General features: G+C 40.7%; 1 long non-coding RNA gene across 1 annotated transcript in view; it reads left to right on the forward strand.

The window, feature by feature from the left end:
• The window catches only part of LOC144472005 (uncharacterized), a 231,179-nt gene that overhangs the window by 54,022 nt on the left and 152,339 nt on the right, over positions 1–24,818 (forward strand). Inside the window, exon 3 of the long non-coding RNA XR_013494368.1 lies at positions 6,018–6,105. This is a non-coding gene — a long non-coding RNA (uncharacterized LOC144472005). The remainder of the gene's footprint in view (positions 1–6,017; positions 6,106–24,818) is intronic.

The following is a 24,818-nucleotide window of genomic DNA, read 5'->3' on the forward strand; positions in this document are numbered from 1 at the left end:
GCACAATGGGTAACCCCCGTCGACGCTCGCGAGGGTTGTCCTTCCGGGCATTATTAGGAGTTAACAAGATGTGAATCGATCGGAGATTGATGACCGCCTGGGACCCGATGCATCAGCTTCCGTGAAGCTTTAGAAATCGCTGGATGGGTCGGACAACAATGTATACACCGTGCAAATCGGGCGCAGGCGATTTTGGACGGTGCACTAGAGACTGAGAGAATGAGAGAGAGAGGGGGGGGGGGGGATTGGAGTGGATCTGACAGTGACTGTACAGGCATTCACGGCGGAATGTTTAAATAAATATCAGCTTGTTTGCTGTCTGAATAAAACTCAATCTTATATTATTATAAATATATTATTACTATTATTATTATTATTATTACAATATAACGATACGCGACGAAAATGCGAAAATTAAATATAAATGTATGTTAAGGTTATGTAAGATTATGATTTAATAAAATATCACATGATAATACGCGATAAAAATACGAAAACCAGATATAAATATATTATAATATAGTAAAATATCACATAACGATACACGACAAAAATCCAAAAACTAAATATAAATATACGCTAAGGTTATGTAAGGTTATGATTTAATAAAATATCACATAACCTTACACGACAAAAGTACGAAAACTAAATATAAATATATCATAATATAATGTAATATAACATAACCCTACACGACAGAAATAAAACTAAATTTCTATGGTTTTATAAAAGTAAAAGCGTTAACGCTAATACACCTGCGAGATTTTCATTGCAACATAATCTCCGGCGAATGGGTCTACGGTTTCTCACAGGTAGCGTTTGTGCGATTTCAACGATTAAATTAATTATTTCGATTGGTCCGGCAGTATTAGTGTCAAAGTGCGTTCAGGAAGTTGAATTAGAGTAAAGTACAATGAAGTATCGTGTCGACACTGGACCCTCGTGAGCAACTCGGCGAACAGTTTCAGAATAAAGCATTTCAATACGGGCCTTTTGATGTACACCAGCTCCACACGCGCGCATACAGCGAACAGTGTTCGTAGTTCGCGGTTAGGTTCGCTGTAAACTGTTCGCAGTTTGCAGAATGTCCACATTGCTGGCAAACATAGGAATAGTTTATACGGTATTCCCCTTTATCGTATTATTTTTCACCCTCGGCGAACGAAGTGGCGGAGGCGTTAGAAAGGATTGTCTTTATAGAATATTTAGTGACGATTATTAACATTGTTAAAGGATTAAGAAAAAGCAGCAAACTACTCTATTGACTATTTTTAAATTGCTACTTTTTTTTTAAATTGCTACTTTTTTTAAATTGCTTGTTAATTATTGCAACTTGTGTTCCACGATAATTATTCTATTTTCATTTTGGTTTTATATATGATGTTTTTAATTTGCAATAATCTCAGTTCGTCTCGCTATATTGGCAAACTCGTGACATTATTTAAAACAATATTTCTACCAAACAGTGAGAAAGACACTTTTGATAGTTCAACTTTAAATTATTCTTTTAGTTTAATTAGTTCTCTGGAATTAATTTTTCGACTTTTCATACAGTATTTAGTAAATTAATACAGCGATATAATTTCTCTTTAGCGCGATCAGGATTTAAAAGTGTACATATAGTATTCTTATTTCTACCATGACGTGTCTTTTGACACTTTAAGGATTTCTTGACAGTGTTTAAATGTGAACTATTTTATAGATAATTATCGACACCATTTTGCGGTATAATATTAATTATAATTAAATTATAATTTCGTAAACTGCGCTATTATACAAAATAATGAACAAGACATCACCTGCCTCCCTTAAAAATTTTCGTATTTACCAATTTTTAATTAAACAATTTTTTATTAACAATTTTTAATTGAATGTGTATTTTAAAAATTATTTGAGATGCACAAGTTATAAGACTCACCCTGTATTTAAATTCTTTAAATGTCCCCAATGTTTTTCATTCGATCCACCCCTTCTCATAAAAAAAGTGTAATATCCTCTGGTGATCGTTTCTAATTTATGCAACCGAGCGAGATGTTACATTTCAACGTTGGCAGACATGTCAATGATACCGACTTTCATATTGTAACGAAGACAGTGGATAACAGCAAGAAATTAATTGAGAGAAAATACGGGAAGTAATATATTTCTCTGAGCAGAGAGTAAAAAAGAGAGAAATAGAGAAGAGGAGACGAAAGGGGAGAGAAAGCCAGACAGAGAGAGAGAAAGAGAGAAAAAAAAGAGAGAGAGAGAATGAGTAAAAAAGAGAGAAATAGAGAAGAGGAGAAGAAAGAGGAAAGATAGAGAGATAGAGAAAGAAAAAGAGAGAGAAAGACAGAGAGATTGTGAGAGAGAGAAAGACAGAGAGAGTGTGAAAGAGAGAAAGATAGAGAGAGAAAAAGAGAGAGAGGGAGAGAGGTAGAGATATAGAGAGAGAAAAAAGGGAGAGAGAGTGTGAGAGAGAGGAAGAGTAAAAAAGAGAGAAATAGAGAAGAGGAGAGAAAGATAGAGAGAAAGAGAGAGTGAGTGAGCGAGAAAGAGAGAAAATGATACCAAGTTTCGCCGACCAAATGTATCGGCGATCGCGAAGAGCCGCGGCAGCCTGCGCAAGATTAATAACGTTCTAATTTCCCTCTCGAAATGTTTAATGGCTCATAATTGGATCGTAGAGATTTCAATCATATCGAGGTCGAACGGTATAAAGAAATTGCCGGGCGCGATAACGTCGAGCTCTGTCCGCAATGGGGAATCGATTCGCCGATAACAATAATTAAATTTTATGAAAGCGGGCCGATCGTTATCCACTTACCGGAAGCAGCCGGGGAGTGCCTTCATATGATCGTTACCCGGCCGCGCGCAAAAGTGGTCCCAGGCGCAAATGGCTAGAGCGGGGGAACGTTAACGAATTTTATGGCGGGCGGGGGGGCGTCGGTGTCGAAACCTGACGTCACCGTTCGAAAATCGGAAACAGAAATTAGGAAATTGCGCGGGAAACCCTTGACCCCAGAAAAATTATTATAGATTCAGAGCTAAAGCCTCGAGCGCAAAGGGTTAAAAAACTGTTCGAGGTATAATATAATTGTTACATAGTCTCAATTTCGTTAGAATAAATAGCAGCAATAAATCGTATAAAATATACAGAAAAATATATAGAAAAATATATACCGCAAAATCGTCCAAAATAGTTTTGAATTTCGACTTAAAATGGCATCGAGCGCAAAGGGTTAACCTGCCGGAGGTGCCGAAGTATAACGATTTCTCGAGACACGGATCGTACACCGGTTCTCCTCGGACACAGGGGTGTCTCCGGGATGCTCGGGAGCGTGAACGGGAGGACAGTGGCGCGAACGAGACTTTAATGCACACGTATCATCCGGCGGATACCTCGGGGCCAGTATTCGTTTCACGGCGGGCAAAGTGGATTCCCGATTTATTAGATCGCCCGCGGCGGCCCGCCGCACGACATTATTGCCGCGCGCGAGAAGCAAAAACTTGGCAGCGTCGCGTCGATCCGCCCGCGTCACGAATCCGCCTCGATGAAGAACTTAAGATTCCGAGCGTCTACCGAGGCATTGTACAGAGAGCAACTTTAATAACCACTAAATCGACTTCCGTGCAAACAAGGTGGACTTTTATTTAATATCGATCAGAGGAACATATCTGACGATATCTTCGAATCGGCGCGGATTTAATGGGCGCCGTCGCAGACATTTTGATGTTTCTTCCGATATTATTGAATTCTTCTCTGTATCGTACACGGTTCTTTCAATGTTTAGGATCGGTTGACTGAGGGGCGACGTCGTTCTTTCAATATTTAGCGTGAATTAGGGCGACGCGTTTAGTCGATTTCAGGGATTTTTCTATTCTTTTTTGGAGGATTTTGTAAGGTAGGCGACTTTTTGCATCGGCGATTTTTATATACAGGGTGAACGAAATAATCACCTTCGTTATATAGTTTTAGAGGAGCAGATATTGTGGTATGCAAAGACTCGAGGTTACACTAGTTTAACCTATACATATTGTCAACAATTTCTCTCCTTTTTCTAATTCAATTATTTCATTTCACACGATTATATCGTACCACCAAGAACATCTCTTTCATCTTCACCTTCAACACAATATACCACGTAAAAGATTCGAATCCAAAAAATTAAAGTTTCACCACGTTAAAATGGAACGGTGTTATAGGTTGCAGTGCTGTACGAGGTTATGTTCGCGCAATTTATCCTATCGCGTCAGCGCGGAACCTAGTTACGGAACGGCTTGTTTTAGGAGAGACCTATCTGCATTAGGCATCCGTTCAATTTTCCCACTAACAAGACGACGTACTCTTCTGAAATCCGCAACGCCGTCAGACTTGTAAAAAATCACGAACACGTTCCGCGCCGGGGAGATTTGTTGGCGCAGCAATGAAAATTTCGCTCGACTCGAAAACAGGAAAAGCGACCGGAAAACAAAAGCGAAATTCAGCGGGCAACAAATAACAATCACCGATGGCAGCAGAACGTTCCGCGCATTTCCCAGTCGTCCCGAAAGTTTTAAACAATTCGATGGCAGGCATGGGATCGGTGATTACGGTAGACGACGCGTGGCGTATTAAAACGGACGAAATTTTGTTTTCGCGGCGCACGCGCACGCGCGAATCACGGGATTCATTCGACAGCGCGAATTACGAGCGGCGGATAAAAAGGTGGCGTGTATTCGTTTCGATTTTGACAGAATCCCCTCGAGTGTAGGCAACCGGGGTTCTTCGGACGTGCGCGCCTCGCGCCGCGGCCCGGCGAGTGATATAACGGCTCGACGCGGAGCGGTTCGGAAGTTGATAAAACGGTGATCCGCGGGTGAGCCGGGGCCGTTCGTTGCAACCCGTTCGTTTATCGCGGACTCGCGCGACACGATCGCCCGGGCCCGCCGCGTGCGCGTTTTCCACGGCCGGATTCCATTCCCGCGGATTCTCGGAGCGCGCGCGCGCTCGGATCATGGAAATCTAATTAATATTCATAGGTATAATTGACGTCACCGCGGCGGCGTCGTCGTCACCTGGAATCGCTGTATCGCCGCGGTATTCTCGAGCGCGGAATATTCGCGAGCCGGCTTTCGTCGCCCGAGCAACAAACTGAGTTATCGTTTCGCGCCTTGCAGCGATTAATTGTTTCTCTCTGCCGGCAGAGCGAGACCGCTCCTCTTCGTGTCTCTTTGCTGAAGAATAATCGTCGTCGCCCTCCTTTTCGAAACCAACGAAATTAATCGATCTTTAATTCCGCGGCAATCTATGCAAACAAGAATTAAGCAAAAATTTGGCTTAGATTACTTTTAAAGCATAAAAGCCAAAAATTTGGCTTAGATTACTTTTAAAGCATAAAAGCCAAAAATTTGGTTTTATCCAGAATTTTGTATCAAAAATTGTATCGATCAAACAATTTCCGATTTATGCTCGTTGGAAAGGTGACATTTCGCAACTAAAAAAATTCTTTTTCCGTTTTTTCTTTGGTTCATTCAGTTGCGAGCTACAGGGTGTTCAAAATGGAAGTCAACATAGAGAAAATTCGGTACATTTTACAATTTTTCTTTGATAATTGATAAATGTACCTTTAAAATGGCAACAAATTATAGAACTAAACGGAGCATATTTCACCTGAATCGGACAATCGGAAACGTGTTAAATAAAGTTTTGAAGTTCAGGTAAAAATAATGGATTTCTTTCTCCCCAACCTAATATCAACCTAATAATATTAACTTAACAATATCAACCTAATAATATTAACCTAATAATATCAACCTAATATCAAAATTAATAATACGATAAATTATTACGCTATCCACCGTAATCGACCCGAAGTTTTCACACCGCGCGATCCCCTCGAACGCCATTTTTACAGCCGCGTTCCTCGATAATTAGCCCGCGTAAACTTCGTCGCGGCCGGGGGACGCGGGGCGCGGCGGCACCACCAGATTCTCCGTGCTCCGCCGAACTTTTACCATAAATTATTCGAAACAAACTCGTCTTCTCGTTTTTCCAGGTGCTCGAACGAGTCCACTCGACGATATTGTGAGGCGGGCGAACAAAGGGGACACGGCCGGATATCTTCTGCAGCCGGTTGACGTTCGGTGAGCGATGATGCGATTTCATTTACGTTGTTAGGTTAATTTTTACCGTGCAGCGGGAACTCCGTGTAGACGAACAATCGCGAAATAGGATTATTATTATAATTCGAAAAGTGCTGGCTTTTTCTGGGTTTCCTTTGGTTTTAATCCAATTGTTCATAATGCACGATGAATTGTCTATTTGGTGCCATTTATGCAGAGTTCTCGAGCTGCGATTTTTGGATATATAATAATTCAATGTATAATTATTTACAGACATAATAATTTAATGTATATTTATTTACATAGATAATAATTCCATCTATATTTATTTATATTTACATATATAATAATTCATTGAGCGTCGTCGAAAGCAAGGTTACACCCATGTAACATCATGTTTTCCATTTAGTGAAAGGAGGGATTCTAACAAACGAGGGTTTATGCAATTATGGAAAAGGCAGGGGAAGGTCATATATAACAATGGCCAACACGAAATGGAATAAAGACGTTTCATTCTATAAAGACTGTTACCAGGCATTTGGTACCATTATTCGATTTGTATTGATTCCGCGTTAGAAAATAATTGAACAAAAAGGACTAACATTTCTCCGTTTGTAGATTCGTTTACGAAATCATCGAGTTTCAAAGTATGTAAATAATACGATTGCTTGCAAATGATCAGAAACCAACGCCTTGGTAAAATCTGAAATTACTATATTATTAAAATTAGATATAACCTCACACTTCAATATAAGTAATAATATCTACTATACCAACATTCACACTTCAATTTAACCACGATCCTATAAATAGTTAATAAACACCGACGCGACCGTTAACAATTCAATTTCGCCGCGATGTAAATACAAAAAGAATTTCGCAGGTCCTGCGACCCTTCTGCTGTAATTGATCCGACAGAACAGACGACGGAAAACACCGGGGAAGTGAGGAGAGTGGAGGGAGGGGGTAGGGGGGCGTGTCGGGCCGCGCGCAGATTTTCGTCAGTCGATTTTTTTTTATCGAGTTACAAAAGGAGAAATTAACGCGGGCGCCGAACGAGAGCTTAGAAATTAGATTTCCTCGGTCGCCAGATGTTTCGTCAGGGCGCGGCGTCGGCGACGGCGGCGTTCCTTTTCCCTGATTGCGTTCGCATTTTCCGACCCGTGTTCCCCGTGCCCCCGGGAAACAATAACGAAAGAAGCCGTGCAATCTGGCCGGCGTGTCTGTCGTGAAATCGTAGGAAAATACGCTCCGCGGAATTATGGCTCCTTTTGAATCTGCACCGGGGGGGGGGGGGGGGGGGGGTGCGCCCCACCCCCCCAACTTTCTCCGGGGCGTGACCTTCTTTTTCCTAATAATCGAATGCTTCCGCTACCGTGAATCTGTGCGACCGCCGGGTAGTTGTAACACTGCGAACAAAGAGTAAGGTGCATTTGTTTATAAAATGTAAATTCTTTATTTATTTTTTTTTTCTAGGTTGTGTTTCCATTTTAGATAATATAATATTTATTGTTAGAGACGTGAACATTGTTCGAAGTAAAAAAATGTCAAATGTTCAAATTACAATTGTTAATTGTTTGGCCACTGGCATAACTTTGACTTCTGTATATTTAAATAATTACTAGTGTATTAGAGCATATTAGAGTATATTAGAGTATAGTAGAGTATAATAGAGTATATTAGAGTATATTAAAATATATTAGAGAACATTAGGGTATATTTAAAGTATATTAGACTATACAAATAAGTACACTTTATAAGACTATATAAACGTCAAAATACAACAAGCTTTCGCTTTAGTATAAAACGTAGTTTACACAATAAAATCTATAAAAATAATTCTTTTAATGCATCCAAAGAAATTCGCAAACTGAAAATCGATTTCATTGGCGCAACATTTGATCGCACAACGATTGACAGCCATATGTATCGAACTTTTCGTCACTAGTCCGATTACATATACTATAGCGCAGTTAACGCGCGCTGTTCCAAACACTGAATTTAGATCGGTAACAGCCCGACCAGAGACACTCCGTCGAAGAAAATCGCGACGCGGGCATCAACGGGAAAAGCTGACCGTAGCGTAAAGAACGGTCACGAAGTAATTAGAGGGCGAGGAGTACTCCACGCCAATGGGAAATTGGAAATACCCGGTTCAATTTGCCGCGGCGGTCAAGAACACCGGGGGTCTCTCGCCGAGAAATTCTGATCGGCGATCGGCGAGTCGAAACGGCGATGTCGGGAGCTCGAGGCATCGAGAGAGAGAGAGAGAGAGAGGCATTCGGCAGCCATAACCGTTCGTTTCGGCCGTGAACGAGCCCGGCAATATCGGAGCACCGCCGTCGCGGAGATCGGCGATGTAGCCTGCTACGTAATTGTGCGAGCGACCGAGCGTCTTTCAATCATGCCCACTTACCGGAGGGGGGAATGTGGAATCCAAATCGCGATGGGAAAACGCTTACGAAGAATTTCGAAGGCCTCGGACCTCTGCTCGGTCCTTGTAGAAGAGGAGAGAGAGAGTCGAAAAGAGAGAGAGAGAGAGAGAGAGAGAGAGAGGCCCGCCGGCTCCCCGAACTCGCGCAAATAGGTTCAAACATCCGTAATCTTTCCGGTCTTTCTTCGGCGCCGCCTCCGATCCCTGCCCCCGCGCGCCACCACCACCAACCCGCGCGCGCGTTCCACGTCCGCGAGCTTTCAGCAAAAATTTCCAATAAGCCCGGGGAGCAAGAGTTGGCGAGCTTCCTGCGAGTGATCGAAGCGTTTCCACGGGGAAAAAGTTTTTCCGCGACGGGGCTCGAGAGCTTTTCAAGCTGGTCGACGGCCGATTCCGCGAGGAGACAAACATTTCCAATCAACGAGCCAGCCTGGAAAGACGGGGGGGGGGGGGGGCCCTCCCCGCGGAAAGCCGCATAGTTTTTCCAGTGGGGTTCACCGCCGTGTCGCCGTCGTCGTCGACGTCGTTCTGTTCGGGTACGGAACAAGAATCGTTCGAGCGCGACGCGATTTCTATGCCTCGTACTTCTGAGCGCGATTTGTAATTTCTGGACCGTGGATGTTCGCGCTTTTATATCGCTCAATGGCCGGCCAAGTTGCTGAAAAGTTCCGCCAGCTTTTTCCACCCCGCCACCCCCCGAGTTTCTACGCCGGGCGCTGATCCTATTTAGCGTTCTTCTTAATCCGGGCAGGCAGTCTGCTGGTTAACTAGTCGGCCGATGAAGCTATCGACTCCGGCGGAGCTCGTTAACAGGCGGCGGAGGCCTCGTTAACGCTACTTTTACCGATATCTCTTTTTTTATTATTTTTATTCTGTTATTTAACCCTTTCGCTACGGAGACCGACTATAGTCGGCTGCCGGGCGAAGTAAATAAAATTTGTTAGGACACCTGTCAGCATTAATGATTGATTTTAGTAAGACTGGACAGAGTACAAGATTATGTTTAAGGAGAGGCAGTGAGGTAGTTGAATATATTTTGTTGTAATTATAAAATATTTTTAATTTATAATGTCAACAACGAACAGAATTTTTCTAACTTGAAATATGATTGTATTAAAAACTATACAGGTAGCCATAGATTGAAATAATTAATATCTATAAAGAAAATTATGTAATATACTTTATAATATCTATATAATTTATATAGGAGGTGTCCAACTATATTCCCGTTTAACGTAGCTCAAATAATATAATATGTGCAGATTGCATATTCTATTCACTTCATATAACTCTAGAATAAATGAAGTAACACATTGAAGTATTAATTTAATTTAACAATTTATATAAATTTATATAAATATAATTTCTTCGCAAATCTATACACAAATTTAAGTTTTATTATAAATAGATAATTTGAAATAATAATTCATACGTCATTTCAAATATGCTCAGAATTAATATCTTAATTTGAGAAAAATTTATATAACTCTATATAAATATAAATTCTTCGCAAATCTATACACAAATTTAAATTATATAAATAGATAATTTGAAATAGAAATTCATACCTCACTTCAAATATACTCAGAATTATTTACTCTTTATTCTCGAGAGAGTAGGCCACGACTGTGCCACGTAAATTTAACCGTACACCGTGGCACAGAATTTCGAAATCGTTCGCCCGATTTTATACCTCGTCTCGGGTCCTCAGAGGTCAGTTACGTTTCAGGTGGACGGTGAAACGCGGAAACTCGATTCGAAGATGTTCCAGGACCGCGCGGCGGGGCAGAAAGCTCGCTCACGGAACGAGCTGCGTGCGCGTACATCGAGAAACGTCACTTCTCGACGGAAGCGGTTGAAAGTTTCCGGAGCTTGGCAAAGAAACGGACTTTCGGAGAGAGAACTGTGTTTCTGCATGCAGCTACGACGACGCCGATGGCGAAGTGCCATGTCAATTGTCGAGGCTTTCGAGGCCGTTTCAGCGACCGGGCTCGTGTACCGGGACCGTTGTTAGCGGACAATTATCGAACGCATTGGAAATTCGAAACAGGGATCCGTTGAACTGTTTCTAAAGGCAACGATAAGGACAATAGCTCTTCGAGACGCTTTTCGTGTACTATAGTGTGTTGGATTTTAGGACGATTTTTACGCGAGTCGGAATTCGGTGTTATCAACCCCTTGTACTATAGTTAACGAATCAGATTCGCTATAAATTTTTCATGCAGCATCTGCTAAATATGAACAATATTAATTTCTTCTAAACCTAAATCAAATTAAATCTTTTATATATGTAAGGAAAGCATTCTTATTTATATTAAAATCCCGAATCTTTCGAACCAATGTAAATTTAACCGTACGCCGCCGCACCATCGCGAGAAAACGCGACAACGTGACAGTACACGCGTCGCGCGTCCGAAAAACCAGCAAAACGTTATCCCAGTGTTCGCGGCATCCGAATTCCGGTTCATTTCGACGCGATACAGGAGCAGCGGTGTTACAGACTGGGATTCCATCGGCTGTAAATCAGCCAAAGAAACAGTCCGAAACACGGCGCGGGTCCGCGCGCGATAGCGGGCGATTCAGTTTTCGTAATGAATTATTAGGGCTTGTTGGAGTGCTCTCCGCGGTTTTTCGCGCGGCCCCGCACGCGGAGATAATAGCGGCCGCGTTAAATCTTGGCCGGTGAACGTAATGTTTTTCGCCGCCTTTCGCCGAGATATTTTTCCAGCGACGTAAGGGAGGTTGAATAATTGGGGCGCGAATCCGAGGCGGTGAATCCAATTCGCGAGAAAGCGATGGAGAAAAATGTATTTGCGAGCGGATTGGTTTGGAAATGTATCATAATCGACGCGATTTTTAATTTTTTTCTATAGTGAAAATACTGTATTGAGTACTATAGTGAAAATACGGTATTGAATACTATAGTGAAAATACTGTATTGAGTACTATAGTGAAAATATATATTGAATACTATAGTGAAAATACTGTATTGAAAATACTGTATTGAGTACTATAGTCAAAATATATATTGAATACTATAGTGAAAATATATATTGAATACTATAGTGAAAACATATATTGGATACTATAATGACAATACTATAGATCAGAGAAGTCATGTTGAAATTCGAGGTAGAATAGGTTAATAAAAATTCGAATACAACGAACATTCGTTTGCAAAGGTTTAATAACAAATTCGATTAATTTCACTATATTTCTGACTTTATTATTGTATAAATTAAAAAAAAAACGCGATGCATATTGAGCAGTATGTATCATTGTTACAATAAAAAGAAAATAAAAAATAATAAAAAAAATAAAAAAAAAAGTAACAAATACAGGAAGAAAGAAAGGACGCGCGCGGATAAGAATAGGTTACCAGCTAAGCTGCCCAATTAATTCAGTACAGCTTTAAATCGCTCAGATAGAGGCAAACGAGTAATCTGAAATCTGAGCTGAATATTGCACAAAGACTTTAACCGCGTTCGCCGACGCTTCACTTTATTGACTTTTTAATGAGACCCCCGCGCCGACGGAACAGCGGAGGCCTGTCTATACGTCTCTAACACCGCGCTCGCGCGCGGCAAAGAACGTGCGGTGAATCTTTTAGCGGGCCGAAGCGTAGTATAGAGAGGGCGTGTTATGGTTTGCCAGTCATCGAGTTATACGGTCATAGAATTCCAGCGTCGGTGGCACAGGGATCGGCATAAAGTCGCCCGTTATAGACGGGTCGCCGCTCTAATTTTCCATTACGTTGTTCAATATGTAAATACCCGGCCGCGCGTTATAACGTCTCGCTGATGCGGCGACGGTCGCCGCCGCGTCGTTACACGAAAAATATATAGCAATGGGCCCCCGGTAATAATAGCGCGGTATCGTAATGGCTGATGAAAAACGCTTCCACGTGTCACGGGATCGTTACGGCGCCGGCTAAAAGCCTCTCGGCGGTGGGCGGGGTTCAGGGTGGGTGGCCTCGGCACCGCTTTAAGCGTGTCCGCGAACCCGCCTCGCGCGATGCAAATAAGACGACGGCGTTAAGAAGAGGACAGCGTTAAGAAGAGGACATCGTTAAGAAGAGGACAGCGTTAAGAAGAGGACGAGAGCGGAGGGTCAAGCGACAATCGAGCTTCTTGTTTACGCGTAAACAAGGAAGATGACCGATGTCCTGAACAGGGGGCAAGTCCTCTTTGGTCTTCGTCGAGTGCCGGAGGACACGCCGAAAGCTCCTCGGAATCTCATTTCCGCGAGCAGCGGTACTCCCGGGACAATTAACTGCTACGGATCGGAAACGGCTGGGCGCGATGCGATCTCGCGGAAACAGTTTTTACGGGCGATATTTTACTGGCAGTTGCAGATCGACGTTAAGAAAAGAGAGAAAAGAACAACAAAGAGAGAGGGAGAAGGACGCCGTGTGGAATCCAAACTGGCCCGACCGCGAGAGAGAGAATACTGTTTTACGCGCGGCAGTAAATTGTAAATTCCTCGGCGATAAAATTATATGAAGTTTATTGGCCCCTAAATTATTAAGGCCGTGCCCGGTAACTGGTTACGTGAGCCAAATAAAAGTTTCGCGCCGGTGAACGATGGAGAGTCCCCGTCAGAAGTAGAACGGGATAAAATAATTCGAACCTCGCTCTACCCCCTCTCTACGTCTCTCTACCTACGTCACTCGGTCTCTCACGGTCCGAACGGGGCGAGGGATCGTAACAGCCACTAAATTTTACCTTGTACTCGGGTTTTATTCGCGCGACCGGCGAGGTCCGCTAGCCCTTTTCCAAGGCGAAAAATAAACAAGCCGCGAAATCACCTCGTTCCGCCCTCCGTTCCGAGACGGTCGCGTTAGACGCGGAGTCACTTCCCCTCTAACGGAGGAATTCGACCCTTATCATTGCGTGTCGCGGCGGCAACGCGCTGGTAAATTCCCCGCCGCAAAGTATCCGCCCCGGCGAGTCGTGTTAACGTCGCGGTGCCCCGGCCACGTATGTACGGGAATTGCAAATTAATTCGGACGACGACGGGAATTTTATCGAACGCTGAAACGAATCCATCGGCGATGCTGATTCTATTCGAACGGGGACCATTAAGAAACTACATCGGGGACTGTGCACTTTTTTTATTCAGACAGCTTTGCGATTCGTTCGTGTATGTTAAGTATTGAGAATTGCAAGCGTTTAACCTATAAACGTTTAAAGCTTATTGTAGTTTCACCGAACAAAACAGTTTTAAATAGTCTTTAAATATTGTTATTCTTATACATGTTCTTTAAATATTCTGTACTTTAAATATTCGAAGCTGCAAAATTTGAAATTTAAAGAGCTTCGAGAGCAAACATTTTGGATGAAAGAGGTTAGGAAGTAAGCATTTAAGGTCTACTTTTAAAGTGCAAATATTTAAGGTCTACAAATTTTAAAGACCAAACATTTAAAATCTACAAATTTTAAAGAGCAGACATTTAAACGTTCACAGTTGAAATTGTTACAAAACAATGTTTAAAGCCTCTTCCATCATAAATTTTGTCCACTTGTTCATTTATTCGAAAACTTAAGGATTAACCCCTTGCACTATAATAACAAGTCAGACTCGTGATAAAGATTTCATGCATGATTTACTAAATATGAATATTGTTTATTTCTTGTAAATCGAAATTAAATTGTTTTCTTTCGTTATCGAAGTCTAGGAACGGTAATAAATAAAGACAGTAGAAGAAACAGAAATTATCTGATCCCATTAAGGAAAATATTAAATAATAAGTGCAAATCAACACAGTGTAAAAGGAGTCGTTATGCAAAGGGTTAAAAGTAAAATTAATTGTAAGGAATATTAACATTCGTGTCCAATCGCTAATTTATACGTCACCGTCGTTCATAAATTACAAACAAAGAAAAAGTACATATTCTCTACATATTTATCGTAACTGTGAAACGCAGATAAGAAACAAACTGTACCTAATTCGAGCTCGAGACAAGTGAATAATTTAGCAGTCGTGATTTAGCGAATCAGGTTTGAAATTCTCGCAGTAAGTCCGTCGCGATATTATAACGCAAATGACCTAACTTTATATACAATTATAGCGCCGGTGCTATTAATTTTCCATTCCTCATTAGCTTAATTAAACCCTTTGCTTCAATTAATTCTTGGCCGGTGCCTCTCCATGCATGTGAAATCTTTCCGTCACGTTCTAATTGTTCCCACGAAGAGGCCAGCGTGTGTCCGCTGTTAGGTGCCATCCGGCGTCAGGTGAATTCCCCCAATCCTAATTTCCACGGCTGTTTGCATATTTCCACCCCTCCCCCCCTGCCGTACGTGCAGGAATTTTTGTCTCTTCACCGCCTCTCGGTTCGCCCCCTTCGTTCTACATCCTCGGTCCCCCTACCCGACCCCCCCCCCCCCCCCCCCCCCCCCCCACCCTCTTCCTCTCCACCCCCTTGAAATCGAAACGACGTATTATACCTGCGGGCCGTGATCCCACGCACGCCGGCTGACATTCGCACGCGGAGAGGAAGAACGTGTTCTCGAGAGGGCGTCCCGTGCCTCTGGCTAAAAGAATCGGGGGCTTGGCAGGGGTGAAATGCTCAGACCAGAAACAGGGCAGGGAAAGGGTGGGGGGGGGGGGAACACGTGTGCTTCCCGCGCGAGAGGGGTGGTTTTTAGCGGAGGAAGAGATTGAACGTTTTCAGAACGTGAAATACTAATACTGGATGAAATGTTGAAATTAGATTTTTACCGATTTTTATTGATATTTGTGTCTACTTTTCACCGATATACAATGAATTAAAAAAGAATCGTAGGGACAATATTTAAAAATTCGGCAACTCTAACTTACTCTGCAAGATGAGTGGTCCCATTTTATAGGGTGAATTTGATTAATTTTTAGGTTATGTCCCCGTGAATCTTTTTCAATAAAATATACCTTAAATTGAAGCGAAAAGTGTCTACTTTTTAACCATATACAATAAATTAAAAAAGAATCGCAGGGATCATTACGACAAATCTAGTAAACCTATCCCACCTTACAAAATGATTGACCCCATCTTACAAGCAAAATTTCAGTAATTTTTAGGTTATGTTCCCGCCAATCTTTTTTAATAAAATATAGCTTAAATTAAAGCTACAAGTATCTACTTTTCACCAATATAAAATAAATTGAAAAGTATCATAGAGACAATTTCTCATTCAAGAAAAAGCGACGACCGATAATACGCCTATAGCCGGCAGTTTCGGTGCCCCTAATTCACTCGGCAGAGTTCCATGCCTCAAAACCTAGCCGCCGTTTGATCCCGCTTTATCGCGTGATCTCGCCACTCAAAATTGATCCGTAATCCAGTAAGAATATTCGGTTACCTCTCCGACGCTTCCCGTTTCTCCGCGCGTAACGCACTTAGAAGTTCATTTTTCATTCTCGGCGAGAGAGGAGAGACCGCGCGTCGCGACACGTGCCGACTGTCGACAATCTTATTTGTCTCTGGCCGTCAGCAGACACGGACTGTCACGGTGCCGCCGAGGGTGGTGGCAGTGTTTCGAAACGGTTAGGGGGTCGGCAGCGAAAAAAAATCAATTTGTCCTAACGTGACATCCTTTGAGATCACTTAGGAGAAATTTCGCGAGACGAAACGAGATCCCCTCCAGCGACGCGGCCTCCCCCACCCCTTAATGGGTCGCGGGTTAGAGATAGGGTGGCCGGTCGGTTTCGTCGAATGCCAGGGGAACCTCGGAGCCCGACTAATGTCTTTGTCATGTTGACTGTCGACAAATCGCCCTTTGAAACACACAGCTCCACCGTTTGGCCCTCGAGGTTCATATCCAAAGGGCGGGGGGCGCTTGCTGACGCATCCCTCGGTTACCTTTCCCGCTTTCCGCTTGCGTCACTTTCCTGATACACACCCCGGGCCAACCAGTTTCTGGTCCAAGTGGCCCGGGAGACAGAAATGTGTCTTGCATTGTCTTATAATTAACCCTTTGCGCTCGAGCGGCGACTCTGAGGCACTACTGAAATTTTCCTATTAATTTCTAAAATTTCATTTAGAAAGTAATTTTAATATTTTTATTTTATTTAGAAAGTAATTTTAATTTTTTTATTTTATAAAGTTTGGATTTGAACAATTGTTGCGAGTGGAACTCTGTTAGTCTGAATCACAAGAATCAATTATTTGATGCGTAAAATGCACTTTGTTAATATAATATGGAAATAATATAAGACAGAGAAATTATTTTAGATTTACAGTTTAAATGACTTCGAGTACAAAGGGTCAACCCTTCCGCGCCGAGCGCCGCATATGTGCGGCATCGAAATGACGTGTATACAAGTGTTATTTGTATTCGATGACAATATTTTTTTACCATAACCTAAAATGAAAAATATTATACTATATTATACTACACAATATATATTATACTATACTATATTATACTATACAATATATATTATACTATACTCTACTATATTATACTGTACAATATATATTATACTATACTATACTATATTATACTATACAATATATATTATACTATATATACTTTAATTTGTTTGCATTATAACCACCTAATATATAATTTAATATTATTTTATATAATGGAGTAACAATCGAAATGTCGCGCATTTAAATTACCCACCCCAAATGTAGTTAGTCTATATTGTTATAGTTTAGTCGCGTTTCATTGTTAATTCTGTTGTTATTTGCTACGGGTTGCACTCTAATTCGATCATTCCTGTCTGTAGTACCTAGTTTGCATTCATCATGTCGACATCTTAACGATATTATCGATATTCATCGACGTCTGTATCGATAGTCGCGCCTCCAGCTTGTGAACTCGCTCGCAACAATAATTAATTCATTTATTAAGCACCGATGCGTCTGATGCCGTTTTAATTTTTCTACAAATAAATTCAATATAATACTAATAACAATAATTGCTATATTAATAAAATAATAACAAAATTGAAAATTAGAAGTTTATGGCGACGTGATTTTTTTCGGGTTATTAGGAGAGCAAAGGTTATGCCAACAAGCCATCAACGATTCCTAACCTAAAAACCAATATTAGAATTAAAATTGACGAATTAATACCAATAAAATTTAGCTAGCAAAAGTTAGTTTAGTTTTTATTTCAACAAACTTAATATGGTATATTTTGATAACCCTGTACGATATTAACAGCTTACAGGAATTGAAATTAATTGGTTTTAAGTAGAAGTAATATTAGTTACATTACATTTTTCGAATCAAATATTTCATATCATATCAATATTTGTGAAATTAGGTTAGATTTGTATATTAGTTGAGATTAAATGAAGTCAAAGATATGTTACAAAAAGATTGTTTAAATATTAACCCTTCGCACTCGAGTAGCGCCCTTTGACGCGTCAATAAAAATTGTTAAAAAAAATGTTATTAACGTTTTTATAGTCAAAATATCTATTTTGGATTTGAGCTCGAAATGGCTTCGAGTGCAAAGGGTTAAAACTGTCAAATATTACTTAATCGTGTTATTCATTACAATACACCTCATGTTTCCACGATCTCGGAGTCGTCTATTTTTAAATATTTAAATTACTTGTCAAATTACGTAACCGTTTCCACCGAAACCCCGACTCCTTTTCACCACGTTATCGTCTACGTCAAATCCGATCATCCTTATCGGATTCCGTTGGAAGATCCGTCGATATTGTGTAACGGTGGCCGACCAAAATAAAAATGCGACGTCAGCATTTCACCGAAGCTGAAAAACCGGACCGGATATTTGGTAGACAATCGGATCCGCCATTCTTGCCGCGATCACGAGCCCACGTATCATTACCCTATCTCACTCCCGCGTCTAAGGACACAAGCGATGGTATCTAAAATAATCCCGGGGACAAAATGGCTTGCTTCCCGTGGCCGGGTAGCAATCGCCCCGGCTTCGGAATTCAGGGCGGGCTTGCGAGAGAGGATGGCCCATTTCACGGGTTTTAAACACCCTGGCTGCCGGAACGACGAAAAAACGCCCCGGATCCGGTTCCTACCATTGGCCTTCCGCTGATTTCCTGGGCGAAGGACCCGTGGAATAGCAGCAGGTCGCGTTCACCGCTATTGTGCCCGGCAGTATATTTAATAGAAAGTTCGTTTAAAGAGAAAATATAGACTTGGATAATTGACAGAGAAATAGCGAAATTCAGGATGGGACTATTTGATACTCTTAGATTTCTTAGGTCGTTGAAATTGCCTTGATACTGTAGGAATATATTTAATAATAAGTAACTTTGATTTATAAAATTATAGACTGGAATAATTAATAGAAAAATAGCTAAATTGAGGATGCGACTACTTTAATATCAATTATTAAGATAAACGTGTTATATCGTGCTACCATAAGCTTCAATATTACTATATAATTTTCTAAATATCACACACCTCTCACGATTAATAAAATAAATAAAAACAAAATAGAAACGATAATTTAACGTGAAACTAAATTTTGCCAGTCGGTAAAGTGTTAATATAAAAATCTCGAGTGAAATAAAATCGTAAAAAGGCAAAAGATCGCCTGAAAAACCTTATTTGTCACGTATCCTCCTTTTTTTAACCTGACATAACCTTTAACCTTCTCGATTCTACATTCACTTTTCCTCTCCGTTTTCTTAAATAAAAATTTCGTTTCGCACAAACTGTGCACAGCGTGTAAAAGTTTATAACAAGAGAATACCTCGTTCTAGCACTACGCGTTTTCAATCAACCTGCTTCAACGTTGATTTACGAGATGCATATTCAGCTTGATCTGCCGCGGATTAATTCAGTTTGGCGCCTTCCATGCGACGCGATTATGAAAATTCGCGCGCGCAACCCCCACCGCCGTCACACGTCGATTCGATTTATGTAATCCCGCTATTATTGCATATAATTCGACGACGACGACGCGATCGTCGCCGAACCGCCACCCCCCGTCCCCCCCTCCGCCGATCGATAAAGCGGCACCGAAAACAGTCCGCGTGTATCCGAGTAGCCCCGTGATCGCGATCGCTATCTCGGGTGATTAACAGTTCCAAGTTGTCGGGAAGAGTAATCGCGGCGGTTGGTAACACTGCCGGGAACGAAATCGTTCGGATTGTTCGTGTTTTAAGTGCGGATGAAGATGTCGAGAACGGTCGTGAGTCGTGAGTGCTTATTTCTTATTGACGATTACAAAAATTATTTTAGAAAAATTAGGTAAGTGTTGTGGTAAATCAGCGATGATTGATAGAGGGATCAAAATTGCTAGGAGATTTTTAGGATTTTTTGTGCGGTAGTAGTGGATTTTATTTGATATTTTTGATAGACTGTATTAGGTTGGAAACTATGAAACGGGCGTCGCAGCTGTACAAAGACTAGACAAAAACGCCCGTTTCATAGTTTCCAACCTAATATTAAGGGTTGGATATGTTTTGGTGGGGTTGTTTCATTTAATTCGAGGATTTTAAATATCTCGCTTGTTTCTATAACATACTATAATATAAAAATATAATATAATATTTTCTTGATCTACAGGGTGTCTCATTTAACTCGCTCATCTAAAATATCTCGCTTATTTCTCTAACATACTATAATATTATAATATAATATATAATATTAATATTAATATATAATATTTTGTACTATACATATCTGTTCACTTATATAAACTGCAACAAAATAACCATAGACGTAAAACCTATCTATGGTCGATGTTGTGCTGTTTCCCTTCTATAATCATATTTTTTTACAGGAAAAAAATGCTCCAGGAACTTCGCAACTCAGGATGTATTCTTATCTCTAATGGTTTCCCTGATAGCCTCGTGGGAGCAATTCTCGAAAAGCGATTTCACTCGCGCTCTTCTTATTTTTTAGTCCGTTTAAAATCTCAGACTCCCCAACAAAATAAGCAAGCGATTTTTAGCATAAAACTGCTAGAAAAATTAAATAAAAACACATCTTCACTCAGTGAAATCGTTCAAGCCTTGTGTACCACATTTTTTATTAATCGAAATAATTAAGAAATAATTACGAAATAATTACGAAATAATTACGAAATAATTACGAAATAATTACGAAATAATTAAGAAATATTTAATTCTTCTATTCGGATCTGTATAAAAAATTTATAAAAATAGGAATTTGCATGGAAGCTATTTTTTAGTTCGTTTAAAATCTCAGATTCTTAAACAAAATAAGCAAGGGAATTTTTAGCATAAAATTACTGGAAAAATTAAATAAAACACATCGTCTTTACCCAGTGGAATCGTTTAAACCAGGTGTACCAGATCTTTTAATCGTCGAAATAATTAATTCTCCTATGCAGATCTCTGTAAAAAAATGTATAAAAATAGAAATTCGAAAGCCGAGAGTTCGACCGCAGACACGATAAAGAGATTACCGTCGATGCTCGGATCGGTGAATTTTACGGACAGGTTATATCGAAATGCTTTTCGAAACTCTGATCCCCGGGATCCGCTAATTTGATATAAGCGTTCGCGCCGTTTTCCTTGGGACTGTAAGCGTATCGCGGACACACCATTTACGTCTTCCGCGGCGTTGGCGCGGACAGAAATAGATAGCCGATGTCACGGTGTTCACCAGCTGTAAATTCGATTCCGCCGTTAATTCCTCTCTATCGACGCCGACTCCGCGTCGGCGGTTCAAAAACGATCCCGGGGCTTCGCCGGGGATTCAATCGTTCGTCCCATGACGTATCGTTTTCAATCCGACGGTCGATTACGGTAATTGAATAGTTCGAATAATTCAGATGTACAAATAATTGAATCGTTTGAACGATTGGCCAGTTCCGCCGAAATCGGCGGCTCGAATAATTGGAGAGTTTATGCCGTGGCGCAACCGTGGCGAAAAGTTGTCCGACGCGTGACGCCATCTTGGAAGTAGACAAGTGTCATGGCGTTCGTCGAGCGAGTCGGCGATTCGAATTATTTATGTAATGAGCTATTATGTATATAGCCTTAATAAAAAGGCTATATACGTATAATAATAATTTAATAAGGCTAATATACCGTGGTAAAAGTATAGTCAACAAAATAAAAAATGACGAATTTGGATTTTGAATTTAAAAGGTTAACCTCGCTGCTTCGATCTCTGCGAGAACTGTGTCATTTACGAAAAAGAACGCCGCGCCTTTTAGCACGGTCTCGCCGATGGAACAATAATTGTATTCGACGGTACGGATAATGGAAAAGTTTTGGCCGGGCACGGCCCGGTTAAGATAGTTGGACGGGCGGTATAATTGGGAAATATTTTCCCGTGGAAACGAATGTAATCGAACGGGCGCCGAGTGGAAACGATGCGTCCAATCGGTTTTCATAATGCGATTATGTCTGTAACGGACAGGAACGCCGGACGCTTAAACTATGGCCGATTTATTGGTATCGGGGAGGTCAAAACGGCTAGCGTTTCTCGATGATTACGTATCGGGAGGGGGGGCAGGCCGCGGTGGACGGAAGGGAATTCCGGCCTCGAACAAATTTTTGTTTCGCCGGCAGAATCGATCAGCCGGACACAGCCGGAGGTATTAAACGCGATTCGGAATATTCCTCGCTAGTAATTTCTCGCCGATTATTTCGGAAATACGTGCTCCGCGCGCGTTTCCATGTAATCGCGATCCTCCGGTCACGACAAATTCCCTTTCGACCTGCTGACCGACTGAGACGACGGTCAACCCTTTCGCTCGAGCGGTGGCTCCGAGGCACCGCTATGATTATTCTGTCAGGGGAAAAATTAATTTTTATAATAACAATGTTTGGATTAGAAAAATTTTTTAACAGTAAAAATTAACAGTATGTGTCACAAAAAACAATTTAATATACGAGAAATAATTTAATATACAAGAAATAATTTAGTATATAATAAAATACGTTTTGTCACGTGAAATGGAAATATCATAAGCCAGAGTATAGTAACCTAAAATCTCAGAAATAAAGTCACCGCTATTATATGAAAATTCCATTCGAATTGCTGGTCTTCTCGGAATTCAGTTGTATATTCTACTTCGCGAATTACCAAATCAAATTCCGCCGTTATCAAATCATTTTCGGTAAACAATTATGCATCGGAAACGGGGGAAAAACTTACGGAATAATTACCGCGGAACAAGGTCGTACGCTTTTTGTTAATCCGCGTCGAAAGCAGGATGCAATTAATCATGCAACCGCTTCTTTTTCCCGAATCCTAAAATTGTGTACAGTATAAGGAGACGCGATATTAAAGAATCTAGAGCAAATGTTTGGATATTCACGTATGGGCTATCAAATGTTTTTAAAATAAGCATATTATTCGTATGGAAAAGGAAACGGAATAATTGAGATGCATTAAAGGGACAAAAAAAGAGGTATTAAATATTTAATTCTATTTTCACAATTATGTAGTAATTTATATAGTAAATTATTTAGATAAAGAAGGAACCAGAATAACTGAGATGCTTAAAAATTAAAATAATTATTATCTTCTAATCTTTAAAATTATAAAAATTAATTTATAGCAATAGTTTAACACCTGATGCTGGCACTAAATTAACCACCGTTTAATTTAAATTTCTAATTCAAATTTACATTCAATTTCTTAATTACAATTTTTACCTTTTTTATAATAAACTCTGTTACTATTATTATTTATCTAAAAAATATTTTCAATCTCCTTTCACATTTATTTTACGAAAAAGGGGCATTGAGTATTTAATTTTATTTTCTCGAATATAATTATATAGTAGATAATATAGTAAATTATATAGACAACGTAATAAGTCAATGCAACAATTATTGTGTACCTTATATAAGAAATCCAGCCACTGTAATACCACGAATGGTCGTTAATTGCTATTAATTAGACGCGACATAACCTGACATTGAATAAACAAATTTGAAAAATTGCCTTTTCGAAATTGATAAACGAGATTCCATTTCGAACATAAAATGAAAATAACCTCTTCGACGAACATGAGAAGATCGGTTCAGCGGTAAAGAAGTGTAATATGAGCAGTCGATGCAGGATAACCACCATTGAGAAGAGAAAATGGCGATCGAAATGACGTCCGTTAGGAAAGGCGAAGTTTTGAAAATTTTTCCCGTACGGCTCAGCCGTCGCAAAACAGTCAAGGACCAATGAAAGCGCCGTGGAAAAAGGGGAACAGAGTTCAAAGAAAATTCCCTGTATTATGTAAACGGTCCTCGAGTCCTTCGAAGAAATTCGCTGCGCGCTGTGGTCGATTGAAGTGGCGGCCCCCCACCCCACCCCCACCCCTCGGTCCCGCTCGCGTCGTACCTCCGGTAATATACGTATTGAAATGAGACCATCGAGTGTATTTATATATTTAAATCGAGCCCATTCATTTTTCATAACACGTATAGTTGCGTCGGATCGCTGGTATGCGCGGGGGAGGAGGAGGAGGAGGGGCGGGGGGCGGTAGCCAGGTTCGTGAATTTTTCAAGTCGTTTTAACGGACGGTCGATGGAATATTGACGACCTTTAAGTGCCCTTTTCCGAGCACTAGGCTCCGCTGCGCGAGCCTATGAGCTTTAAAGGGTCGCTGAACGACCTTTAAGGGCCCTTTTCCAATTTTTCCCTTTTACCTCGACCGGACGGTCGGCGCGCAACCGAGCAGAAACCGATTTTTACGATTGTACGATTGTTTTCGTTGCTTTAGGCTCTCGCATCCTTTGTTCGTCTATTGTAGTCACTTTATCGTGGTTTTATTAAATGGCGCGATTACGTGTAGTAATAATTAGGGCAGCTGACATCTTGGTTTGTTGATTTGGTATGGTTTTGTGCTTAGGTTATGTCAGGTTATGTAAAACTGCGTTATTTAAAAAATTGCGTTATTTAACATAATTTCAAGATATTTTCATAAATATCCTAGTTGCGTATAAACCACTTCCCTCGCCACTATTATCTTAAATAATCAAAAATTCCAAAAAATAATAAGAATGCATTACTTTTTCCGAATATGTATATATATATATATTTATCAATAACTCTTTCGAACAGTTCGCGCGAATTGAATAAAATTGAATCGTCGCCGACAATGCAGCAGAATTGTATAGGGCACTTTAGCGAAAGAAGTTTTCGCGGCGAACAATATAATGCCATTTGCGGCGTGCATATTTTAACAGCGCGGGGCATAAAAAAAAGAGAAAAGAGCGAACGTACCACGGCGACACGTCAATGGCGCATAAAGGTAGATCATTGTTTACAAGATGGTCGCGGTTTTTTCTAGTTGGAGAAAAATAACTACGCCTGGCGGGCATAAATATTTGTTAAACGTAACAAACTCTCAGCCCCGGCGATCTGTGAATCTCCATTCAGCGGGACAC

This window comes from Augochlora pura, chromosome 7 (assembly GCF_028453695.1).
Source record: "Augochlora pura isolate Apur16 chromosome 7, APUR_v2.2.1, whole genome shotgun sequence".
In the NCBI taxonomy this organism is placed as follows: domain Eukaryota; kingdom Metazoa; phylum Arthropoda; class Insecta; order Hymenoptera; family Halictidae; genus Augochlora; species Augochlora pura.